Below are 10,212 nucleotides of genomic sequence, written 5' to 3'. Positions count from 1 at the left end.
TCATGAGAACACAGCCTAAAATGCTGTGGGACACTATCAAGCAGCCATATTACGCATACTGGAAGTTCAAAGAATGAGACAAAGATTCAGGAAGACTATTTAGAAACAATAATGGTAAAAAATGTCAAACTCAACAAACTCCAACTAAGAGAAACACAAAGAAACAAACTAAAATTATATGATAACGAAACTCTTTAAAAGAAAGAGAAAATCTTGAAAGCAGCAAGAGAAGTGGCTGATCATCTTCAAAGAACCCTCAAAAATAATCAGCAGATATCTGAAAACTCAGAAGACAGAAATCAATAGACTAACATGTTCCAAATGATGTCAGAAAAAAACTTTTGAACAGAAATCTTATGTTCAAAAAATTGTGTCCATCGTAAGTGAGGGAGAAATTATGACATTTTCAGATAAAAGCTGGGATATTTCACCAGTAGATTACCTTTTTAAAAAATGTCTTATGGGATACTTCACAGTAAAATAAACAGACACTAAAGAGCAGTATGAATGAATATATATTAAGGTAAAGATAAATACTGGAACAATTATAAAACATAAAAAGTTAACAATGTACAACTCCCCAATTTGTTTCCCATGTAATTTAATAAACTAACATATTTAATAAAAATACTATCACTAACTTGTGTTTTTGACATACAATGCATAAAGTTATGATTTTGAGAACTCGGTAAGTGAACTAATGGGGGTGATGGTATACAGGGGTAAGGAATTTGTATGTTATTGAAGGTAAGCTAGCATAACTTTAAAAGTGGAATAACTTTAGAATATTCAACGTCATCATAATATCAATGATAATTAAAAAAGAAAAAGAGAGGTCAGGCGTGGTAGCTCAAGCCTGTAACCCCAGCACTCTGGGAGGCCGAGCCGGGTGGATCATGAGGTCAGGAGATCGAGACCATCCTGGCTAACATAGTGAAACCCAGTCTCTACTAAAAAATACAAAAAAAAAACAAAAAAACACTAGCTGGGCGACGTGGTGGGTGCCTGCAGTCCCAGCTACTCGGGAGGCTGAGGCAGGAGAATGGTGGGAACCCGGGAGGCAGAGCTGAGATCTGGCCACTGCACTCCAGTCTGGGCGACAGAGGGAGATTCCATCTCAGAAAAAAAAAAAAAAAAAAAAAAAAAAAAGAGTAACAGGCAGGTAGAAAACTTTCTGTACTACACCAGAGAGTAGGAGCTGTGGATTTAGTTACTCTACTCTGAGGCTACTGAGTCAGCTCTCATATACCATGAGACAAAGCCCAAGCTGTCCCACCAGGGAGTAAGTGTGGAGAACCTAAGACACATAGCATAGCTGCTATTTCACAGTTTCCACAAAAGACAATACAAAAGTGGGAAGACGGAGGTTAGGCACAGTGGCTCATGCCTGTAATCCCAGCACTTTGAAAGGCCGAGGTGGAAGATCAGGAGTTCAGGAGACTGAGACCATCCTGGCTAATACAGTGAAAACACATTTCTACTAAAAATACACAAAATTAGTCGGGTGTGGTGGCAGGCTCCCGTAATCTCGGCTACTCCAGAGGCTGAGGCAGGAGAATCGCTTGAACCTGGGAGATGGAGGTTGCAGTGAGCCGAGATTGCACAGCTGTGCCACCGTACCCTTGCCTGGGTTATATAGCAAGACTGTGTCTAAAAAAAAAAGAAAAAAATAAAAGTTTTGGGTATTGGAAAGTTTAGGAGAAACAGCACGACACTTGAGAACCAGAGCAGCTCTGGTGAAAAATGTTTATATGACTTTAACAGATGGCAGACTGAAAAACAGAAAAAATAAATAAAAATGGCATGGACCAGAACAAGTAGAAGATTTTCAAACAGTGCCAGAAGAGGAACTTCTAGATCTACAAAACCTAACTTTTCTAACAACACTTCTAAAACGCTAGTGACTGGCAAATACAATACATTCAAAAGCAGCCGGTTATGTGCTGCCAGCCAGAATGTTAGCAGAAACCCAGCATCACCTCTCTCTGACCCAAAGAATATGGAGCTAGAAATTCAACTATCAAGAAGGACACTTGCCCCTCACAGCCCCTCTAATAACAAGAACACAGTGAGTGTCATTCAGGAAGTCAAGAAAATGAACCCTATTGCAGCAGCTCAGCAGGATACAGTGGTCTTCAAAGAGGCAAAAGGGAAGCACGTCAGGGTTTTTTCAGTTCCCAGGGCAGGATGATGTGGAATAGAGAACAAGGTGCAGATTCACCCACTATTTTCTCAGGTATCTGGCTCTGTTACTGCTTCCATGGCTGCAGATTCAGCTACCAAAAGAAGGCAGAGTGGTATTAATGGGCCCATTAGCAGCCAATGGAACAACAGACATGCATACATTAGTTCCAAGAGTGAAAGGTGGGCAAAGCAATGTTACTGATGATGGCAGACTCCAGCCTTTTGTCAAGAGGATATACTTCACCATAAGGCTAACAGAAAGTGCCAGCACATACAGAGACATTGTAGTGAAGAAAGAGGATGGATTCACCCAGATATTGCTATCAACTAGATTGACAGATAAAAAATGCTCTGAATGCAGAAGCAGTTAAAGAAATGGTGAATGCTCTGAATAGGGCTGCTGTGGGTAACAGCAATCTCGTGATGTTCAGTGCAGCTGGAAGTGTCTTTTGCTGTGGTCTTTGTTTTGGTACTTATATTTGGAATGACAGAAACAGAACAAGTCTTGAAATGGTGGACACCCTCACAAGCTTTGTGAATACTTCCAATGAATTTAAAAAGCCTATTATATCAGTCAGCAACCCATCCTTTGGTATTCCACACAGTGCATCCACACTGCGTCTTTGTGCTTTAGTGTGAGCTAATGAAACGGCTTGGTTTCAAACCCCTTATATGATGTTTGAACAGAGGGCAGATGGCTGTTCTACTGTTACATTTCCATAGCACATGGGTGAGGCATCTGCCAATGAATTGTTTAATTGCTGGGTGAAAGCTGACAGCAGAGGAGGCACGTGTCACAGGCCTGCTCTCTCAGGTGTCTTTGCAAGTTTCACCATGCAGGTTATGATACAAATGAAAGAGACTGCCTCATGTAATCAGGTTGTGTGCTGCAGAAATGGAAAGCCCTTGTATGCTGTAATATTAAGATGAACTTGGAAAAGGACACAGAGACAGAGTGTGAATTGCTTAAGAAAATCTGGGGCTCAGCTGAAAGGATTGAAGCCACGTTAAAGTATGTGCAAAATACAATTGATGAGTTTTAATTGTCAGTCTTCCTGCTCAGGACACAAGAACTGAAATACATCACGAAATACATCAGCTGAACGAAATACATCATGAGTTGTAAGATGCCCTAATTCATCTTCATAGCCCAAAACAATTTCACCCATCCCTAAGGCCTGAAAGGAGAACTGAAAATGTCCAAGCTGTGTATTTAAAATGTCAAGGCATTTTTAAGCACTGCAAATTTAAAGTAAGTAATAAAACAGCTTCTTTGCCTCAATGTGATTATCTGATGAACACACAAGCCCAAATATAAAAGCAGACTGGTGAGCACTAGACTGTTCTTGCAAGATCTAAGTTTTATCTGTGTCTTCTACTATATATAAGAGGAAAATTGTGTTTTATTAGATTTGGATGACAGAGATTTATGTAATAATGTTTACTTTTCTTATTTTTATACCCTACAATGCAGAGTCTACTGGGGTATGAGGCAGCCTGTACTCCCCTCCCACATAAAAATAGACACAGAATTATCAGAGATAGTGCATTTGACTTTATAGTGGCACACTTACTTCAGAGACACAAAATTCTAAATTAGAAGACTTATCTTTTAGGATAAATATTTCTGACACAAAATTCACAGGTGATCATTCTCCTAAAGTAAACATATGGTTAAATTTTCTTTTATAAATGTCTAGTTCTTACTCAGTTAACAAAAATAAATCTTTATTTCTCTAAAGTAAAACTTGTACTATACTTTGAATTATGGAATCATTCTTATGGAAATATTGACATTTTAATGTTTATCCTATGCAGACACAGATTAACTTAGAGAATGTTCTAGTTAATAAATTAAAATTCTGGACACATTATTCAAAGCAGAAACATCTTTCAAAATGAAGAAAAGTCTCCTACACTCAATATGACATTTAACATTATTAATGTCTGATTTTATGGTGCACAAAATTTTCTAGAACACTCTACGTGTTCAGCTATCCAGAAGTGCTCTGAATCCTTTCCTGTTTGTTTCAATGGAGGCTCCTTTATATAGGCATGATTGAATAATCCACTGGCCACTGGTGATAAATATAACCTTTGGCACAGGATCCCTAGGCCGTCACTTCACCAGCCAAGAATCTCTGTGGATGGTGGCGCATTTGCACAACATCAGAGTGGACACTGGGAGCTGGGAGAGGCCAGGCAATGAGAACAGGCACTTCAGGGTCTTTGTTGAAAAGATGACTTCCCAGGCCTCGGAAAGCTGAGGGATGCCTGAGTCTGCATCTGTGGTGGGGCAGCTGCCACTGCTCCTGAGTAGGTGGGGCTCCTGCTAATTCACCGTGGATGTGAGTGTGGTTTCTGCTTTTTCTCGGTTTCCAGCAGTTTCACAGAGTGCACAGACCTGGCTTCACCTCCCTCATTGCACCTGGCATCTTTTCAGCAGACTCTCTAAATGGGCTGCTGCTGCCATTACCTGCAGCCCCCTTCCCATTTTGGAATGATGCAGAGTGAACCCAAGAGTCAGTACCCTCAAATCATGCCTTTGTTTTTTCATTGACAAGACGCACCATGAAGCTCTCAGTCAACATTATCATATTAAAAGACAGCACTTTGGAGATCCCAAAGATTTTAGGAGTTCTATGGCAGAAAGCAGACAAACACCAAACATATTTTACAACCTTACAGCTACTAATAAGAAAACCCCAGGACTAGAGTGTTCAAACATCGAAATTAAAATAAAGTATTCCTTTATTAAACATCTTTATTTTAAAAGAAGAAAGTACAGATTTAACATGGCTAATGCAAAATTTTCTAACGTACTCTAATGTGAACCTTGATTGATTCCATGACAAAAGTGGAAAACTGCACAGAAAATCCCTTAACACAATCTTTGTTTAATCTACAAAATACACAAAATTACCTTAATGAAAGTGTGAAAGAACAAAGAATGAGGAAGCTAGAAAGGGTTTTTGGAAAAACTCTTTTATACACAGGAACAGCCTGAAAACAGACCACAGACATCGATTAAAAATAAGTTGAAGAGGATAGCCTAAAGATATATCCACAGCTGCACTAATGAGAAAACAACGTAGAACATGAAACTGCCTTTGTCATTTTTGCCTAAAACATATTCACAGCTACACATATAAGGGAACAAGGTAAAAGGAATAAGTGCCTTTGTCATTCATATAATCAGCAGACTTCAAGGAAATACACACTCCCTCCCTTTGTGGACATGATACATGGTCGGCTCCAGTGGGCTCTGATGTAATACTTTTCTATTTTGGGCATGCTTTGGAATGCGAATCAAGCATTTATGAATTATCTCTTCAGCTTCTGCTTTTCCTCGGCCCAGTATTCCAGACAATGGTTTTGCTTTAGCCTCTCAATTTTCCCAGGCCAGGTACTGAACCTAGCCTGAGTAGTGCTTTCTTCAAGACAGCCCACAGACACCTGAGAACATTTCATTCTTTCCAGTTCATAAAAAGCCCTGACCCAGCTTTATAGTTGGAAACTCTTGCAAATCCCCTCTTTACTGTGACGACCTTTCTTCTTTTGCTTATTAACATTTTATTCCTAGTTGAACTTTGCATCATCTGTCATTGGTCCCAAGTCAAGGTCTCAGGCCAAGCTGTCACTTCAGCTCCTTCTTGGTCCAGGACCAAGTTCCAAGGCTGAGCTTAGTAGCTTCTGTAAATCATCACTTCAGCTGCAGATGAATCCAAGGCCAAATTTCAGGGCCAAGCCAAATAATGCTTACTCCAAGACCACTAAGCACATTCCTTTACTTCCCTGTCTTTAGAAACTGTAAAGCCCAGCCTCACAGTAGGTAAACCACTCTCATTTCACCTCCACTGTGAAGAGATTTTTACTTTCACTTATAAAAGTTTTGCTTCAACCTGTTTGCATCCATGTTTCTTCATTTTCTTGGCCATGAGACAAAGAGCTCTGTGTGATAACTCACAAGTAGAGATTGCTACATTATGATGCACTCATGAGACTGCAATGACTGAAGTCTGGGAATTGAGCTCTGGGATGCATCAGCCTTGTGAGACCAACTGATAAAATGGTCCCACACTGTGATACACACACTTGGGGACAGTCAACCATATAGTGCTCACCCACATGGTCTGGAAAGGGTCAAGGTAGATTTGTGCAGCCTAGAATCCTGAGGGACACCATCAAGCAGCCATACTTACATGCATTCAGGAAGTTCAAAGGAAGAGACAAATCGAGATGGCTATTTAACAAAATTGTCATAAAGAATGTAACAATTTAAGACAATAAATAAGCATGGAAGAAATTCAACAAACTCCAAGTAAGAGAAACTCAAAGAAAAAAACTCAAACTTACCTGATAATTAAACTGATAATACAACAAATACAGAGAAATTTTGAGGATTTTCAAGGGAAGTAACTAGTCATGTAAAAGACCCTCAAAATAACCAGTAGATTTCTTATCTGAATAACCACTGAATAACCATTGGATTTCTTATCTGAAAAGTAAGATGACAGAAAGCAGTAGACTAATATATTCCAAGTGATATCAGAAAAATCTGTCAAGCCTAAACCTTATGATCCAACAAACTGTCCATCAAATGTGAGGGACAAATGATGACATTCCCAGATAAGAACTGGAATCTTTTATCAGTAGACTACCGTTTAAGAAATGTCTCATGGAGTACTTCAGGGTAGAATGAACAGACACTCAAAAGCACTATGAATAAACAATAACACAAAAAATATGTAAGATAAAAAAGTTAACAATGTGCACTGCTACAATTTGTTCTCCACCTAACTTAAAACACTAGTATATTTAATTTAAAAAACCTATCACTATTTTGTGTTTTTGACATACAAGGCATAAAGATGTAATTTTGAGAACTCAGAAAGTGAAATAATGGAGTTACGTTATACAGGAGTAAAGGTTTTGTATGTTACTGAAAATAAGCTAGTGTAACTTTTAAAATGTTATAACATTGGAATGTTTAGTATAATCATCATTACAATCACAATTAAACAAGCAAACACACAAGAGTAACAGGAAGGAAGAAAGCTTTCTGTACTACATCAGAGGGTAGGGGCTGTGGATTTAGTTACTCTTCCCTGAGGCTACTGAGTAAGCTCTCAGGCACCATGAGACAAAGCCCAAGCTGTCTCACCAGGGAGTAAGTGTGGAAAGCCTAAGTCACATAGCATAGCTGTACTTGACACAATTTTCACTGCACCAATGGTGACCAAGTAGAAGAGCCTCATCCATATGGAGAACCTGGTAAAGCACTGGGGGTAGAAAGAAGGAGCTATATGGAGACACAACTGAAAAAAATTTGACACAGCAAGTGCTCCAATCCTGTGTCTTTCTTCATGGCTTCCCAAGAGTTTGAAGTTGAAACAACTGTTGACAAAAGACAAGATAAAAATGAGAATACAGAGTATTTGATTGGGTGCAAAGGTTACGACAAACAGGATGACACTTGGGAACCAGAGCAGCACCTCATGAAGTGAAAAATGCATACGTGATTTTAATAGATGATAGACTGAAAAACAGAAAAAACTGACATGGACCACAACAAGCAGAGTTTTTTCAAACAATGCCAGAAGAGGAACTTCCAGATCTACCAAAGCAAACTATTCTAAGAACTCTTCTAAAATGCTTGTGACTAGCAAACCCCACAGACCCAAAAACAGCCAGTCATTTACAACAAGAAAACTGTGAGTGGCATTCAGGAAATTGAGAAACTGGACCCTATTGCAGCAGATTGGCAGGACACGGTGATCTTCAAGGTGACAGAAGGAAAACTCGTCAGGGACACTTCCTCAGTTCCCGGTGCAGAACAGGCTGGAATAGAACACAGGACCCAGATACACACACTAATGTCTCAGATGTCTGGCTCAGTTACTACTTCCATGGTCACAGGCTCAGTTACCGCTTCCATGGCCACAGGCTCAGCTACCAAAAAGCTATAGTGGTATATAATAGACCCACTAATGGTGAATGGAACAACAGACATGCATACATCAGTTCCAAGAGTAAAAGGTGGGCAAAGAAATGTTACTGATGATGGCAGAGATCAGTCTTTTATCAAGAAGATGTACTTCACCATAAGGCTAACAGAAAGTGCTGGCACATACAGAGACATTGCACTGAAGAAAGAGGATGGATTCATCCAGATATTGCTATCAACCAGATCGACAGAAAAAAAAAATGCTCAGAATACGGAAGTAATTAAAGAAATGGTGAGTGCTGTGAATAGGGCTGCTGCGGATGACAGCAATCTCGTGCTCTTCAGCAGAGCTGGAATTGTCTTTTGCTGTGGTCTTCATTTTGGGTACTTTGTGAAGCACTTAAGGAATGACAGAAACAGAGAAAGCCTTGGAATCGAGGATACTGTTAATAACTTTGTAAATAGTTTTATTCAATTTAAAAACCCTACTGGTGTATCGGTCAATGGTCTGCCATTGGACTAGGTGCATCCATAACTGCCTCTTTGTCATCTCATGTGGGCTAATGAAAAGGCTGGTACAAAGCCCCTTACATGACCTTTGGACAGAGTTCAGATGACTGTTCTACTGTTACATTTATGAAAATCATGTGTAAAGCACCTGTCGATGAATATGAACCGCTGGACGAAAGATGACAGCATGGGAGGCATGTGCCGAAGGCCGCGTGTCTCAGGGGTTTTTGGCTGGAACTTTCACCCAAGAGGTTATGATTCAAATTAAGGAGCTTGCCTCGTATAACCGAGTTGTGCTGGAAGAATGTAAGGCCCTTGTTCACTGTATTATTAAGACAGAGTTGGAACAGGCCAATGAGAGAGAGTGTGAGGTGCTGAGGAAGATCTGGGCCTCAACCCAAAGGATAGAATCCACGCTAAAATATGTTGAAAATCAAATTGATGAGTTTTAATTGTCAGTCCATCTGCTCAGGACACAAGAACTGAAATGAATTAAATGCATCATGAGTTGCAAGATGCCCTAATCCAGTTTCATAGCCCAAAGCAATTTCACACATAGCTAAGGCTTGGAAACAGAACTGGAAATGTCCAAACTAAGTATTTAAATTATTGTGCCATTTTTAACCATTTTGTAGCTTCAAAAGAAGTAACGAAACAGCTTATTTCCCCAAATGTGATTATTTTGTGCACACTTAAGCCCAAATATGAAAGCAGACTGTTGGGCACTAGACTGTTCTTGCACGCTCTGATTCATATCTATGGCTACTACCATATATTAGACCAGAATTGTGATTTATTAGATGTGGATGAGGGAGAATTCTTTAACAGTGTTTATTTTTCTTATTTTTGTATCCCAGAATACAGAGTCTACTGGGGTGTGAACCAGCCTCAGTTTTCCTCTCACAAAGAAAGACACAGAACTATCGCGATGGTGCCCCTGACTTTATAGCAGCACAAATACTTCAGAGACACAAAATTATAAATTAAAAGACTTATCTTTTAGAATTAATATTTCTCACATAAAATTCACTAATGATCATTCTCCTAAGTGGAACATATGATTACACTTTGTGTCGAGATATCACTTTATTTATTTATTTATCTTTCCTTTTTTCTTTCTTTCTCTTTCTTTCTTTTTCTTTTCTTTCTTTCTTTTTTCCTTCCTTCCTTTCTTCCTTCCTTCCTTCCTTCCTTCCTTCCCTTCCTTACTTCCTTCCGTTTCTCTTTATATTTTAACAAATGTCTAGTTCTTACCCAGTTAACAGAAGAAAACTTTATCTCTCTAAAGTAAAACTGGTTGCACCATATTAGTGAATCAGGCTGCAGACCTTGGCCTAATACCTATTAGTGGCTAATCTGAGAAACCCATGCTGGACATGGTGACCTATGTCTCTGGGAACTCTTCTATTTTCACTTGTTTCCCTCATAGGCTGGACAAAGTTGAGGTATATCCTTTTTCTGCCTGGACAATTCCTTTGAAAGTGCCCCAGCTTGTCACATTAGTAGAAATCAGCAGGTGCATCTTGGGGATTCTAGATCTTGTGGGGCTGTGAAGTTGCCAGTAATGTCTT

At 39.4% G+C, this 10,212-nt stretch overlaps 1 pseudogene; it reads left to right on the top strand.

The window, feature by feature from the left end:
* Nucleotides 1–7,550: 7,550 nt before the first annotated feature.
* On the top strand, nucleotides 7,551–9,352 carry LOC108528471 (testis-specific chromodomain protein Y 1-like; annotated as a pseudogene).
* The last annotated feature ends 860 nt before the right edge of the window (nucleotides 9,353–10,212 follow it).

Source organism: Rhinopithecus bieti, unplaced genomic scaffold (genome assembly GCF_001698545.2).
Source record: "Rhinopithecus bieti isolate Rb0 unplaced genomic scaffold, ASM169854v2 scaffold_1015, whole genome shotgun sequence".
NCBI lineage: Eukaryota > Metazoa > Chordata > Mammalia > Primates > Cercopithecidae > Rhinopithecus > Rhinopithecus bieti.
Note: the sequence above shows the minus strand (reverse complement) of the source record. Positions and strands in the feature narration are given on the sequence as shown.